This window comes from Balearica regulorum, chromosome 3 (genome assembly GCF_011004875.1).
Source record: "Balearica regulorum gibbericeps isolate bBalReg1 chromosome 3, bBalReg1.pri, whole genome shotgun sequence".
Classification (NCBI taxonomy): Eukaryota; Metazoa; Chordata; class Aves; order Gruiformes; family Gruidae; genus Balearica; species Balearica regulorum.
In genome coordinates this window covers 109,408,637-109,425,160 of record NC_046186.1, presented here as the reverse complement: position 1 = coordinate 109,425,160, position 16,524 = coordinate 109,408,637, and the positions used below count along the sequence as shown (strand labels likewise).

The window sequence follows — 16,524 nt, the reverse complement described above, 5'->3', positions numbered from 1 at the left end:
TCCCACCCCTTCAGCTACTCCAGGGCCTTGCAAGAAAACCACGTCCAAATGACATGCACCTGCTCAGCTGCTGAGACACACTCCCTGTCCCTCTCCTCCGGCTCTCCCTGAGCCAGTTCTTTCTGAAGGAGGATGGCAGATGGCAACCATTTAACCAACCTCTCCGGCTGGCGCGTTGACTGCCCAGACACTCGCTGCAATTCTCACGGGGGCAGCCCCAGCCCCGCAAGCAGAGCCGGAAGGCAACCATGAAAATGCAGAAATAACATGCTTTAAGCGTACCTCTGAAAAACGTGCAACAGTTTATGCTCTGTCCCATGTGCTTTGCCCTACCAATCTGTATAGAGTAACACAGCACGCTGCTATTGATTAGAATTAACACTTGCAACTGAAAGCTGAAGTATTCAAAGCCTAAGGGCATCATGCACCCCACTCCTAAGGAATTGAAGCACCCATCTCCTGTAAGCACCTTCAAAACAAAAGCCAACCAAAACATCTACTCAAATACAAAGTACTGCAGCAGTTATTTTGCATGGTAATTACAGACAGAGGACTATGATTCTAGGGTAAGAAGATTAAAAAACTGCAAAGTCAACAGAGGTTGCTTAGATAAAAGTTAGGGCACATCAGAAATGAGGCGAGACGACCTTCTTTCCAGCAGTCTTGTAATTTTTGGCATCACCCAAGAGCACAAGTAAAAGCCAGGAGAGGACCTCCCTGCTGATGAACGCAGAGCCAGCACACGAAGCCCAGTGAAGTCCTGCTCTTCCAGGCCGCTCACCACCCAAACAGCACAGCCTGGGTCCAAAGGGGCTGAGTGAAGGCTGCAGGCATATTCAGGTAGCAGTCAGGTTCAGAGAAGCCCTAACAGACCAGAGGAGAATATTCAGTGTCACAAGACACTATTTTTCCAACCTTCTTTCAAACTCACTGAAGACCTAAGATTGGGAAAGGTTACGGGGGCTGGAAGGTCCTCAGCCTAGCACAGCACAGCTGGGGTTAAAGCAGGTTTGTACATCCCCAGCTGTGACTTCATTTTGATGGAAGACCTCGAGCACCACTGTGTTCTACAACAGAAGCAAATGCTTTGATGCATGAACATTTTATGAAGACAAAGCTGCTTTAACTTCGGCCAACTGTTAACAACACTAGAAGTCCACTTGAGCATATTCTCAGGCAAGCAGGGAAGCACACTTTTTTTGCACCAGCTCTTCTTGAAGAAGTCTCAGCTCCAGCAGAGTCCAGATCCAGGGGACAAAGCCGTAGCAGATACCTCCATCCCACCAAAACTGATCTTCATAGAATCACAGAATGGTTTGGGTTGGAACGCACCTTAAAGATCATCTAGTTCCAACTCCCCTGCTGCACGCAGGGACATCGTCCACTAGACTACGTTGCCCAAAGCCTCATCCAACCTGGCCTCGAACAATTCCAGGGATGGGGCCTCCACAACCTCTCTGGGCAACCTGTTCCAGTGCCTCACAACCCTCACAGTAAAGAATTTGTCTAACATCTAATCTGAATTGACCCTCCTTCAGCTTAAACCCATTACCCCTTGTCCCGTCACTACACTCCCTGATAAACAGTCCCTCACCATCTCTCCTGTAGGCCCCCTTCAGGTACTGGTAAGTCGCAATTACATCTCCCCAGAGCCTTCTTTCCTCCAGGCTGAAAATCTTCTCCAAACCCAGCAGTGTTGCGGGTAACAGTGAAGACGTCATTTTAGTACCAGGGTCACCGTGCCTGGTCTCATCAACCCAACAAGAAAAAATTCAGCCTTTTCATTAAAAGACGTCACAGCCTTGTCCATGCCAAGTTAGTGTCTGAGCAGAGCTGCTGCTGCTGCTTGACCCTTCTTCGCTCTCCAGTGGCGTCAGATGAAAGGTGCCATTTGGCATCCACGCAACATCAGTGCCCCAGGTTAGGACAACCTTCTCCACAGCGAAATGTACTTATTTATTTCCGTAAGACCAGCCGAGCAACTAGGTCACCTCCTCTAGTAGTGGGAAGACCTGGAACCTGCTAATGGTGCAGTAATTTCCCTCAGGATTTAAAAATGTATTTTTTTAAAAAAATTTAAAATCTTACCAGGCATTGTCTAAGTCTGAGGAGTAGCATATGATTTTAATCCAGGAAAAGAGATTTTTAGCCATATCACACTTACGTTAATGACAGCAGCTCTGCAACCATGCTCTCTGCAACAAGCTCGGGGCGTGCAGCCTCAGTTACAGAGCTGGGGCATTTGTATACTCTACACCCAACTTTTGTACTAACATATACACGCTCTCAGAGAGTATTTTAAAAGATTGGTATGTGCCTTTGCATATAAGCAATTATAGCAATAGCAAACTCTTCTATTGATTTTTCATATTCCCTCGCATTTATGGGAAACGTATTGACACCAGGGACTGTCCTGACTTAAAATACACCAGTGTAGGTATCGTGTTGTGAAAACAGCCCAACGATCACACAAATAAATGACTGTCACCACTCACCTACACAAGTTTAGGATAAACTTCCAAGCCAGCATGCACACAGTGCAGGACCAGCTATAAGTTTTTGTGCATTAGAGGGAAGTGCAACAAAAAAAACCATCTTGGCACAACTAGTGAAAGCCCATCGATAAAAAGCACCACATCCGCTTGACCGGGAGCATTAAAAGCATGACACCAGACCATTTTTCCCCCCCATTAATTTAACCTTCCCCCCCTTCCCTTGTGTCCTTTGTCTCAGGCTGCCCTGCTCCATCCCCTGCCCACCCCACACGGGCAGCTCGGCAGGCTGGAGGTCAGCCCAAAATCCCCCCGCCAGCCCTACAAAAGGCCTATATTTGATTACAACAGTATATGATGTCACGTATCCAAGACAACTAAAGGCATTACGGTCTCCCGGGGACAAAACAGCCTCTCGGCCATAGATTTCAGCGAGCCAGGACCCGTTGTCTGCAGAGGAGAAGAACGGGCAGCTGCACCCACTGGCGACAAAAGGCACCCAGAGATGCTCCCCCGGGACAGCACCCATGGCAGGTGGGGCCCTTCCCGCTCCTCTTGGCTTGCAAAGCAAGAGGAAATTAAAAATAATTGTTTGAAAACCCGTTATAAAGCTGGTTATTGGCTACTTGAAACCAGCCTGAAAAAAACCACCAAAAACCCAAAGGACCAGACAAACCCTAAACTCTGGGGTTTCTTTTTGACCTTGGCATTGGTAGGCTCAAAGGCAAAGAGAGGGTTTCCAGGTATTCGCTGAAATACTTCCAAGCCTCTCTCAGTTTAATGCCCCTTTAATGTCAATATTCTCCCACTCTCTCTGATCTAATTAAAGGCAGGGAGGGGAAGAAAACACCAGTAACAAAAACCAATTAAAAGGTCCGGTATTAGGAAAAGTTAAGAAGTGCTGCTAAATTTAAAAAGGGATGGGATTAAACCCTTATCATAGCCCAGGGAAGGGCAGGGAGTGAGAGGCAGAGATTTCATCCGAGATCTAACTTGTATGAAAAGTTTTCATTTTTTTATTAAGTACACATATACACACCCACAAGTGGGTTTGTGATTGAAATAAATATCTGAGACGAAAATGATACATAAACTCAAGACATGCCCAGATCCCAATCCAGACCCTGTGCACGGCCCTGAGCCTTTGGGCCATTTATTCCAGCAATGCCTGCAGGGACTTTGCAATTGTGAAGCCTTTCCAAAGGCTGCAGTCACTGTTGGACTCGGTTCCCTGTGCCTCAGATTTAAAACATGCACATGAAAAAGTTTAACAGAGAAATTGGGAAGTGGGAAAAAAAAAAAAACCCAACCAAACAGCAGTGAAATCTAAACTATCAAGAAAAACCCTCAGTGTCACAGAAAATTGGGGGGGGGGGGGGGGGGGAGTGCTTTTAAGAAAAATGCTTTACTGCCAATAGTAGCTTTTCAAAAGATGCCTTTGGGTCATGTTCCTTAAATTCAGTACACTGCTTGCTAAATGGACTAAAATGCAAAAAAATGTAAGCCATTGATATGTTCACAAGTGAGCCATTTGAGCAAATGCCTTGCAAAGTAATTCTGATGCTAATTCCCTTTCCAGAGTAACTCTTCCACGTGTTTCTCTACCATCCTCTTGAAATAGAAGTGAATATAGCTATATTTCAGCTGGTGTCAGTACCAATTTACTGACACTAGAAAACATAATGCTATCTTTTCCATCCGGCTTTTCTGCCTTCTTCAACCTTAAAGTACCAGAACTTCTGATTTTCAGCTGAAAGCCAACAATTTGAAGCTTCACCCCAAGTGACCCTTCTGCAAGGTTTAAATTAAAAGCAACATCGGAGCTGTAGCACAAAGCCACCGTCACATTCCCAGTACAACTTCGTGATCGCAAAGCTGTCACCGATTGTCCTTTCCCAGCTCGTGCTCCTGAACCCAAAGCTTTCCTCCAGAGCCCCAGGCACAGCAAAGCGATGCTCTTCACTGTGCTCACCGCCCAGGCCAACTTGCTCTTAATTTTACTCCGTAACTGTTGAACTTGGCTTTCTGTTTTGAATTTACTCTCTATCAGAATAATCCTGCTCATAATGGTTGTGGCATAAAATTATATTTTCTTCTAGACGGTGACCCCACACTGGAACAATTGCATCAAGCAGGTTTCTTATATAGAAAAATGGTCCAGTTTGTCATACAGGGTCTGTACATTGCGGTACACCTTCAGATGGAAGGCTACAGAATCACAGAATCATAGAATCATAGAACAGTTTGGGTTGGAAGGGACCTCAAAGACCATCTAGTTCCAACCCCCCTGCTATGGGCAGGGACACCCTCCACTAGACCACATTGCTCAAAGCTCCATCCAACCTGGCCTTGAACACTTCCAGGGATCGGGCAGCCACAACCTCTGTGGGCAACCTGTTCCAGTGCCTCACCACCCTCACAGTAAAGAATTTCTTTCTAACATCTAATCTAAATCGACCCTCCTTCAGCTTAAACCCATTACCCCTTGTCCGGTCACTACAGTCCCTGATAAACAGTCCCTCACCATCTTTCCTGTAGGCCCCTTCAGATACTGGAAGGCTGCAATTAGACCTCCCCGGAGCCACCTTTTCTCCAGGCTGAAGAACTCTCCAACTCTCTCAGCCTGTCCTCATAGGAGAGGTGCTCCAGCCCTCTGATCAGCTTCGTGGCCTCCTCTGGACTCGCTCCAACAGCTCCACGTCTCTTGTACTGGGGCCCCCAGAGCTGGACGCAGTACTCCAGGTGGGTCTCACAAGAGTGAAGTAGAGGGGCAGGATCACCTGCAAGATGCAAGTTCCTCTGAACACAGAAGAAAGGCACCCATGCTAGCAAAACCCGACAGTGGAAGTACAAGATGCCATCTGACACTTCTCATACAGCATGATCAAAAACCCAAAAGCGTACTACCTTGTAATTTTGACTACTCAACATGCCTAAAAAACTAAAATTGCTGATAACCGGTCTAGCAATGGTCCTCACAGATCAGAGGATGAGGGATGAGTGATAACTGCTGCTGTTTGACAGCAAGCTTCCCAGCTCCCACTCACTCAGCTCTACTTGGCGCGAGTTTTTCAGTCACCGAGCTCTCTCCACATCCAGTAATTATCTTTTAGGCGATCACACACTTGCCCCAAATCTAAGCACAATACAACGCAGCAAACAAGTGTTAAAAAGGAAGCAAACAGGGGCCCACATGTGAATCAGGAAACTAGAAGTAGCTACAAACTACAAGATAGGAATGCACCAAAAATAATCTGAGAGAAGAAACGAAGTCTGAGCATGGTATCAAGATAAGCTGCAGGAGATGGGTTTTAGGAATACTTATGGTCACTCGTCGCAGAGTCGACAACGCAATGGCAATTCATACGACACACACTGGTGGGACACCCAGACAAACGCGTAAGCAAAATAACACGACTATCGAGCAGCATGACCCACATCGAGCACAACCCACTCAGCGCTTAATAGATGGAAAATGCTGTCACTCCAATAAAGTCAAAGGTACCCAATGATGCGGTTCAAAGGCACATCGAGGTGTGCTGGTCTGCGGCTGTGATGCAGAGAGAGCGGGTTTGTCACCAGCCGAAGCGGAAGGCCAGCACACGGCTGTACATGCCGCAGCTGGAGGCTGTAGACCTGATCTCAGCCCAGCCCTGTGTTTCAAACCCATCCCGTGAGCAAGATCAGAGAACAGGATTAGACCACCTTAGACCACAGCTGCCATCCTGCAAGGCAGCCAACGTGCACGGGTAACGCTCACCCGAGTAAATTGTATTACGATTTTCTGCCAGCAGGAACTGGGTGAAAACATCCCCAATGTATAATCTAATCCTTACAGAGGGTGCGGAGGGCAGGGGTAGGGGGAGATTTCTGCAGCAGCATGGTGTAGCCAATTTAAGGGTGTCCCTAACATACCCTAACCTTTGAGGAAAAAGTAGGGGGCTCTAAGTCCAATTTGAACATCACAGAAAAAAACCTGAAAGCACTAGGAAAAGAAGAAGGAGAAAAAAAAGTCAAAAACCACATCGTTGACTTTTGGTGTACATCTTCTTGTCTGCACAAATTCCAGACTTCTCTTAAAATGGTCTTTGTACGTGAGCAACCATTCGGTAACACGGGTATGTCCACCCCATCCACAACTAACAGCTAGTCTTCCCGGTGACCGACAGCGCAGATCTCCGGGCACTTGGCGCTGAGGAGCACCCAGCAGCATTCTTCAAAAGCGAGTGTGATCCAACCCTTGTGCTTCTGCAGTTGTAACATTTTACAGGGAGGAGGCAGAGTACCAGGGGTCATGAAGATGCTGGCTGGCATCACACAGCACTTCTTCCATACCACGTCATTTATTACCGAAGCACGGGCAAGCTGTGTCCCGCTTGCTGACATAAATTCTATTTTGCAAGTACCCCAGAGCATCAGTGTGTGCTTTTACCCAGCATGGTGAGGAAGAGATAGAAAGTTTATCATTGCACAGCATGTACTAAGTCAGAAGGCACACGTGATTTGACAGGGAACAAAATAAACACGTATCACACGTAAAGGTCCAGCTGGAGAAAAAATGAAGCAGCATCTCAGGGTTTTCTTGTTTTACTTGTGGGCGTCTTCTGCAGGAGCCAAGGATGCTGTTGGATCTGGGAAGGGACACGCCACACGCACCCAAACTGACCCTCTCAGTTGCTGCACCGGGATGCGGATGGGGTTTGCAGCCTGCAAGCGCGCACTTGTCGAGAGATGAAGCCGCTTGCTGACGTGAGTCACCAAGCACCGCTGACAGCAGCGTCTCGGTGCAGGAAGTTGCCCAACACCATTTCAGTTGTCGAGCGGCGAGGCACACGCGCTAGGATGAGGCACTCGCTGCCTCCATCTACTTCCCTCAAAAAAAGTTACAATCAATGCAGTGATATCCTACAGATGAGCTTATACACAATCCACCTCGTTAACGGGAAGGGGAGGAACGGCAACAGCCATAAAAAGATAACTCAAGGAGCCACATGGAATAAAATGGACAGAATTTACACCTGTGCTGAAAGGTAGTGAGTATGCATCCATACCGCTGACAGCCTTTCCTCACAGGGACTAAAGGCTGCTTTTCACTGATTTACAGCCCGGAAAGGAAAGCTGTATTTCACACAGCTGGTTTTGCACCGCGGTGGTGCAGTAAGCCTACCCTGTTGAAGGGAACAGTGTAAGAGATGCACAGCAGCGGTGGCTGTAGGCACACTGTCACTCCTCCCAACGCTCCTAGTTTCTGTCACCCCACCAGCTGTAATCCTGCTGTCCGGCTCATTCTGATTCATAACATGAACTTGTATTTGGAAAAAAACCTCCCAAGCACCTGGGATATTTCCTCCCATAAATACCAGCTCCTTTTAACCCCAACAACGAGAATGGGGGAGGAAGGTGGAATTACAACCCTAGTGAAACCAGCATCAAAACTTTCGCTGTTTTTATAGGAACCGATGTTTCCGTGCAAGAACTGCATCACTTTCTCATCAGTTTAAACTAAATCCATACACAGCAGCTTCAGGTGTGAAACCATCTCGTTCACCAAAAGAGTCCGACTTTGCTCAAGGCGTCAAGTTTTCAAGCCGACTGCATTGAGCAGGCAGAGCCTATGGCTAATAAAGATGGTAAAAATGAGCTTGGCATGTCCCTAAGCCTCTGCCTTCTTTCCCAGGCACTACAGTCGCTCGCCAGGCAATCCTTTTTCTAGTCTGACAGGATCATTACACGTCCCTGTATCTGCTGCATTACTTACTGGACTGGCACATCCTGACACCGAGATAGTTGGTGGCAATGCTGGCACCTTCCATCCCGAGCTCCCCGGAGGACACGGGGAGGCTCCTCAAGCAGAAAACCGGTAGCGGTTGGAGCTGTTGAGGCAGCACGCTCCTTGGTTGGTGTCCCTTTTGGATAAAAAAAGATATCTTACTTCTGGGCTGAGCAATCCCCGCGGAGCTCCTTCAGCAGTACAGCCTCGGTGGCAGCACCCAAGGAGGTCACAACTTTATCCTCTGGTCAAGATGCTGACAACGAAGACATCAGCCGAGTTTTATTCCAGCAAGGTCCCCAAGAGCGCTCAGGACCGCGCACCTGAAGCAATACAGGGTCGGTGCCTCCGGCTCCCTCCAGCCCCGGCTCCCCACGTCAGTGCCGCAGCTAGAGCCAACGCAGCATCACCACCACGCTCTGCAAGCATAAACACCACGCACAGCAGCACCACTCAGTTTACGGTTGCATTTGGGAAAACAAAAAGACTAAGAGCACAGAAAAGTCCTACACCTCTGTATATACTCAAACATACAATGTGAGAATCGCCATCTCCTCCCTATTTCTACAAAACTCAAGTCACGCAGCTGGACACAAGCGAGCCCCCAGCAGAAGCCAAACCGCTGCAGCAGCACGCGGCTGAGCTCAGAAACATACCCTGGTGCTCAGCTTAAGTTCATTAGCTCAAGCTCTGTGCCACGTTAATTGTTTCAGTTCAGAGCTGATGTGTCCAGCTATCTTCTGCAGAGCTTGGAAAATGTGAGCTGGCACCTGCCAAGAAAAAAAGAAAAAGACAACTGCAAACTAGTTCAAGTTTTCTGACATAACGGCAGCTTAATGTATCTTGCATAGATGTAGCACCACAACGGACTTCTAGGAGGTAAAAAGGACCCCAAACCAAGAAACACAGCAGAAGTTAAATGATTCGCACATCAATACTTTACAACCCACCTGTTACCAAAGTCCATCTCAACATAAGTCCACCAATAACAAGATTTGAAGAGAGTGTGTGTATATATGTAGTATAGCATGTATAAAATCATCTTGACTTCACAAGTTAGCCACAAACCTAATCAAGGTACCTTCACAGCATTCAAGTCAAACATAATTCAGCATTTTTAACTTTACATTTTGCATATAACGTCCATCCCTAAGCAGGCACCAATGCGGAGAGGTGAGTTTACTCGGCCCCACTCAAGGTTACTCCTTATTTTCTGGTTTTACTCTTTGTCCTCTTTACTCTTTGTTTGGGCCTTGTCAGAACCCAAATCTTTACCAACAAAAGCCAGTTTCCGCTCCCGTAAAAACTGGGAGACCAGAAGCATCTGTGCGTCGGAGCAGGAGTCAGTCAGTCAGGCGGGCAATAGGATGCTGCTCCTCAGCTGCCACCGCGCTTCACTGCCCAACTCCACCAAAAACCCCTGAAAACTCCCGAGGGCCACGTGCACATCCCAGCCTTGCCTCGAGCACTTCATGAGCAATTTCCAGCGTTCTACCCCAAAATATGGGACACCCGTAACGCATCACCCCCTTCCCCTCTGCAAACCACAGACCCCTCGCACGCCCGCGGGGTGCTTCCTACCTATTTTTTTGGGACAAGGGGGGGCACCGAAATAATGTCAAAAAACGTGTTCGATTAGTTAAATCAACCACTTGAGGGTTTTATTGCGCTGACCCGGAGGCGAGGGGCCGGGCCCCTTCTCCCTCCATCACCCCACTCTGGAAACCGCGCTAAGAAGCGCGGGCCTGCGCTGCCGTGGGAGGTCATGCGCGTAAAACCCGCGGACGGACGGACAGACGGACGGACGGACGGAAGCACCGCAGAACCGGGAGGAGGAACTGCCGGGAGGGGGTGTGGGGGGAGAAGGTGGCCCCGATCCCGACACGGCCGCCGCGTGGGGGGTGGGGGGGGTGTCCCACGCACCGTCCCCACGCATCGTCATCCACAGCAGTTGATGAGGAAGCGCCCCACGCGGGGGGAGGAGGAGGCGGCGGGTGGCTTCTCCGCGTCCACGCGTGGGGCGCAGCATCCCCGAGGGGGTGCACCAACCACCACCGGGCCCCACCGCCCCGTTCCCCGCGTTTTCCCATTACCCCCATGAACCCCTGTCCACAGCGTTAAAAAATAAAAAAACCCAACCCAACCCCCCCCCCCCCCCCCGCCCCAAACCTCGCAAAACCCCCAAACTAAACCACAAAAAGGAGAAAAAGCAACAAAAACAGGCGTGGGGATATTGGGGGAGGGGGTTGTGGAGGGGGAAAAGAGAAGGAGCGCCGGCTCCACTCACCGCGGTCATGAAGCCGTGCGGCCGGCAGCGCGGACACAATATGGCAGCGGGGGGATGTGTCAGGGAGCAGCTGCTCCCTGCGCAGCGGCGGCGGCACCGCCCACCCCGCCTTCCCATGGCAACCGGGAACAACCCACACACACACACACACACACACACCTCCCTTCTCGTCGCCGGTACCGCCTTCCCGCACCGCCCCGTCGGCCCCCGGGGTGGCGGCGGTGCCGCAGGCACCGCCGCCACCCCGGGGGCCGACGGGGCGGTGCGACCTACGAGCGGGTTCCATGCCCCGCACCCCCCCACCAGCCCCCGAACATCTTCGCCTGCCGGGAAAAGTTTCCATTCTCCCCATAACACACACACACACCCCCCTCCCGCTTCAAAAAAACCACCCAAATTTAAAACATAACCCCTCCTTTTAGTTTCACTTCCCTTTCCTCTCCCCTCCCACATTCACAATCACCCGTGTTTTGCCTATTTTTTCCCCCCATCCCCCCCAATTTTTTTCATTTCTCCCATGCCATTAAACGTTATTATTAATATTTATTTATTTTTCTCTTCTTTAACAAAGGTGAAGCCGCAGCCGTGTTTGCTCTGCCTTGTAGCGCATTGTCCTCCACTCGTGGCTTCGGCTTGAAGCTTTTTCAGGAGGAGAACTTTGCTGTTTGCTTAGCGGGGTTTTACAGTCCTGCGTACACTTGCAGTTTTACAGCGTAATAAAGAGGACCTTGGGAAGTCGCTCGCAGAGAGAAATTTTGGGTTGCGGCCGATCTGCTGCTGTGAAAAAGTTTATTCGCCCTTCCAAGGTTTCCTTGCTTTCTGAAGGACGCTCGGCTTTCACCTGCCTTGTGATGCATTGCAGTAATTTTATTTATAAGGCAGGATGGGAACGTGTTTCAAGGAAATTCCCCCACTCCACATTAGCAGGAACCAGTTTTGGGGTTTTTTTTTTTATTTTGAAATAATTTCAGAGAACAACGTCCTGGGTTTTTTTAAGCATGAGGATGAATCAGGCCCAGGGTTATAGCAGGCAGAATATTCTCCCAAGAGCAGAGGATCCAATCCAGCGGCGGGGAGGCTCAGCCCAGCACGTACAGGCCCCTTCTGCTGCGCCATGAAGCGTGACCGGCTTCGGAAACGGAGTCCAACTGCACAGTTTTGACCAAAATGAATTGATTTTCAGCAACTTGCGTTTTGCTCCTACCTCATTTCCACTGATTGAATACATTGTGATTCATTCAACCTTTTCTTTATACAGCTCCAGAAGTTATCCGGGCCCTTCCTACCCTCCCAGCGGACAACAGAAGTGCACTTATATTAATTATGCATTACTAAAGCCATCTAATGCTGAAAGCACCCTCCATTCCTCAGTCATTAAAAATAAGACCTAGCACTGCTGGTACCAGCAACGCTTTGCCCGTAAGAGGCTCTTTTGCCTAAATTCCCATCCCATCGCCTCCCAGAAAGAGTGCTCTGCCGCTTGCCTTGCCAGCCACCACACCTCGGCCGCTTCCGAGGGAAGGAGGAAGGAGCGGTCCCGAGCTGAGCGGTTTGCCTGTTGGGATCAGGGTGTGTTGCTTTGCCTTTTTCCCGGCTGGGCGGCAACCTGAAAGAGAGACGTTGGAATCCAGGATCACTTACGGCTTCAATTTATTACGTGAAAGGTGCGGTGCGAGTGGTATCCCTTCTCACTCCTTGATTGCATTTACACCCTGGCCTTGAAAGCAGAGCCGCTCACAGATTTTCCTATTTACCCTTTAAAAGTGCAAGCTGAGTTCAGTAGGAACATCTGCCCTCTCACCCTTTATGTGTTAGTGGAGGAAAAAAAAAACTCAAACCAAACAAAACCTAAAAAGATAACAGCCGAGAGTGCTGAAGTCGCCACCCCCTCACAGAAACAAGGCAGGAGGCGTTGGGGAAGACGGGCTGCAGAGGCAGGTGCTGAGGAGGTGGCAGGAGGTGCCTCCACCCCACCCTTGTCACCTCCTGCTCAGAGCCCAGACAGACCCAGGAGAGGCTGCTGGTGCCTCCTGGCCGGGCTCCAGGGCTGTCCTTGAAGGTACTGCCCGCTCAAGGGCACGCCGTGCCTGCTTTGCCAAGGCCGCGCTCATCGCTGCAGCTCTCCTTCCCAGCCCCTGTGCGGTTTCTGCCAGAGGATAGCTGTCCTCTCCCCTTCAGGGCACAGTCACAGCTCTGCCTCTCTGGCGCTTGCCGCGGGTGGTGAAATGCAAACAACAACAAAAAATAAAAAAAAGCAGTTTGGGGTTTGTTTTTTTTTTCTGCTCTGAGCAGAAAATAGGCCCTTCCACCTCTCCCATGTCAGGATCAAAATCCTCAGACTTTCTGTCTTCGATCTGAGGTGTTCCTGGTAGATGGCGTTTTATACATGCATCGTGGGATAAGGCAAGCACAGAGGATGGTCATCCAGAGCTGTTAGGTGGAGGAAGATGAAACCCACCTCCCAGCAGCTGCAGTCTGCCTCTCCTGAGAGGAGAGGGCACAGCAGGAACCCTCTGAGGGCCATATGAGCTGGACCTGACCCATGACACCCTCACCCAAGCCAGTCACCCATCCTGTCCTGTAAAGTACAATGCGTGAACAGTGCTCTTAGGTACCACCTAAGAGCATGGAGAGCGAGGAAGGGCAAGAAAAGAACTGCTAAAAAGCAGAAGGGCAAGTGCTGGGGGTCCAGTGGCATGGACGTGTGACCCAAGAGCCAGAGAGCCCCAGTTACTGTGCCAGGATTTCTACCACACATGTGAACGGTCAGTCTAGCTTTGCAGTGCCTCAGCACTTTGCATCGTGATCTACAGCCACTGTATCACCCTGCGGAAAGCAAACATAGGAAGAGTTTGTCAGGTTAAACCACCCAGGAATGGCGTTTCCTTCTCCAGAGAAGCAAAACAGGGTGCTGCTCACAGGATCTGTTAATCTTTGTTTCTGCCCAGGGATGCCATGAGAGAAATGCCAGCCCAGCACTGGTTGGACACCTGCTTCTGCTTCTCCTAGGACTGCTTGTTGCAAGCAGCATTTCCGATTTGCATTGGCCGTGTGTTTGAAGCAGTAACTTCAAAGGGACTTCCTATTTCTCCAGGTTGGTGTGTCTGCCTACTCAGCTCCCACACTGTAACTTTCTGCTTGCGGTTTCTGTCTGGGAACGTCTCCTGCTTTGCTCTCTCCTACTACCAGTCTAGCCTAGCATTTGGTCTCTTCCTGTGCCCTAGGCAAAGCCACAGGGGATACTGCGCAGTGCACGATTCGTACCATTTCTTTTCCCACCATCCTGCCGCCTGCCACATTTGCTCTCTCATCTCTTGCTACATCCTAAATGGGACTCAGTGCTGAAGTTCTTGTTCAGATCTGGTTGTAGCTATATACAGTCAAGTCCAAAGTCCCTCATATTAGGGGCTGAACATGCTCTCTGCTTTCTTATTTCCCCCTTAAAGCTGCTCCAAAGATTGAGGGTCTGTTAACATCTCTGGAGATCCACTCTTCTCCACTGAATATCTCTGCAGTATTGATCCAGAGCTCAGACAAGCAAGTAACTATAAAGTCTTAGGGGCAATATTATCTGGCAAAATTAATAATTAGGTGCTTTCCCAACCATTCAACCACTGATTGGAAAGATGTTCAGTGCTGGCTGCAGTATTCCTCACACACCGCGTGTTGCATGTCCAAGAACTGAAATACATGTGTTGAATCACCATTGAAACATTAGGACTCTACAATACTGGATATCCAAAGCTGTTTGCAAAGCTTAGAAGGTATCTGTGTTAGAAAGAGTTTGAGATTAATGCTATGCTGGGAAACAGTTTGGGTGGGAATATTGATCATACTTGCACCTGGTTGTTTGGTGTAGTTTATGGTAGCTCAGTAAATGATGCAAGCCCAAACCTGCGTGAGATGGTTCTGCCAGAACAGAATAGCGAACATTTTGCCAGTTTAGCTGTGTCACTGAAGGATGAAATTTTTTTTTTCAGACTTCTAAATGATACAGCTGGAAAATCATCACAAAGAGACCAGGCCGATGCAGCCTGGTTTGAAAGCTTGTGCAGAAGTACCTACTCAAGAATGGGTAAGTCAATCCTGGAGTAAAGTAAATGTGGTCTTCCTTAGCAATGCATTTGGATTATATATTTAGCACTGTCACCCATTTACTCTTAATCATGAGGAAGTTTATCTGTAGACTTGCTATCCTCAACAACGGATGAGGAATAAACCCAGCATTTTTACTATTGGAAAGAATCTTGCATTTTTAAGAGATAACTTACCTCCCTTTCTTCATGGGTAATACAAATACCTTACAGAAAATAGTAGCAATTTCCTAAATAAGACCAAGTCAATTGTTTCTGTTGTGCGCAAACAAAAAGATTCATGCCTTTTAGTAGATAGCCCACTATGTAATCTGCCAGGCTGAATTACCCAGAGATACTTTGTTTTGAAAGGAGTGCAGAAATCCTGCAGGTTTAATTGCCAATAAATCAGCATGACCTCCACTCCCTGACACTTTTTTTTTACAATGATCTTTTCAAGCAGAAAATGAAGAGACTGATTTTTACAGTGTGTGCATACTGCCTTTGGAGAGATAAGAGCAATGACACACACGCAGGTTCCTCCATTAAAAGCTATCCTAGATAATGAAGGACTCAATCAATGGTGTGTTCTGTTTGCTTTCTGGCTATTTTCACCTTGTGTTATGGCGCTCTCTTTTTGTTATGATTAGGAGAGTACTTGCTTGTTTAACAATTGGCATTTAACTTGTTGTGTGTCTGTTCTGCAGTACTCAAAATGAATGTATTTGTGGTTTATTTTTATACTGATGCTTAAAATTTTAAGGCGAATGGCAATAGTTCAAGTTCTGATCTGAGGTTAAATAGCTGACTAAAGACTTGGCAGTTTAAAGACAGCTTGAGTATTTTTAAAAGAAACTATTTTGATTTCACTGCAAAATGCTCATTATAGTGTCTCTCAGTAACAAAGGTTTATGGTTTTACATTACTATGCTAAAGAAAAGGTATGATTTAAAGCCCAGTGAAAAACCTGAAATCTAGCCCATCTTACTGCACATTATAAGCTTTACTTTTCATATCAGCTCTTATTTAGCCTATCTTTAATCCAAATATCTTAAAGCATTTGCAAGTGCTTGGCTTCAAAACACCGCCTGAGGCAGCTGGTTAATCTCCTCTAATAGATAGGTGGGTTGATACAGGGAGGGACTGAGAAGTGAACAGCATCTCATCAATGCACAGTGCTGGGCTGGGGTTCAGCAACTCTGAAATAATCCCCAAAGAGATTTGCTTTCATCCTGCCATCATGAACTGTGCAGAAGAGCTGTGGCTCTGCTGTCAGATGGTTTTGGACTCACCTTACACAGGCCAGTGAGCCTGAGGTGACACCATCCTAACGTTCAGCCCAACAGCAGGAGGAATGCACAAGCTTCCCAAGGCTGTTGCTGGGAAGACAGCTGTAGGAGATGCTCTCTGAACATCTCTTTTTGCACAGGACATTTGCAAACCAAAGAGCGGCTAGCACGAGGCAAATGATCAGCCTACCAACTCCTTTTCTCTACCTGTTCACAGCAAGCAAAGATATGCTGCCCAGATCCAGGGGAAGAAAGGACCCCCAGCCTCCATATGCAGCTTTTGCCATTGGTTGAGTTGGTTTTCAGACAAGAGACAGAGGGAAGAGGAACAACAGTGATGGGGACTCCGAGGGCAGTAAGGGCATAGCTCAGGCATGCGTGCATAGCTTCCTGGCTCTCCTCCCTCTCCTCCTTCCTTGTCCGTAACCTGTAATTCAATGGATTCCAGACAGGCCAGAAGGATTGCACATGAACTGGCACTTCATTCATATGAATTTCAAAGTGTTTGCAAAAAATATATAAAGGGGAAAGAAAAGAAATCAAGACAAGAAGTGGGATTATGGATGGGGCAAGCAGGAGTGCATATTTCTTACAGGGATTTCTGATATGTATT

General features: G+C 48.3%; 1 protein-coding gene across 5 annotated transcripts in view; it reads right to left on the bottom strand.

Moving 5' to 3' along the window:
- Positions 1 to 10,689, bottom strand: part of FOXN2 (forkhead box N2) — a 38,368-nt gene extending 27,679 nt beyond the window's left edge. For 2 of the 5 annotated variants that reach the window (XM_075749459.1, XM_075749463.1), the window contains exon 1: positions 10,550 to 10,689. The gene's annotated coding sequence lies outside the window, so the exon portion shown is untranslated. Of the gene's footprint in view, positions 1 to 8,250; positions 8,399 to 8,424; positions 8,445 to 8,918; positions 9,033 to 10,549 lie in introns of those variants that run through there. The other 3 variants (XM_075749460.1, XM_075749461.1, XM_075749462.1) reach the window with 3 other exon arrangements.
- Positions 10,690 to 16,524: the final 5,835 nt, after the last annotated feature.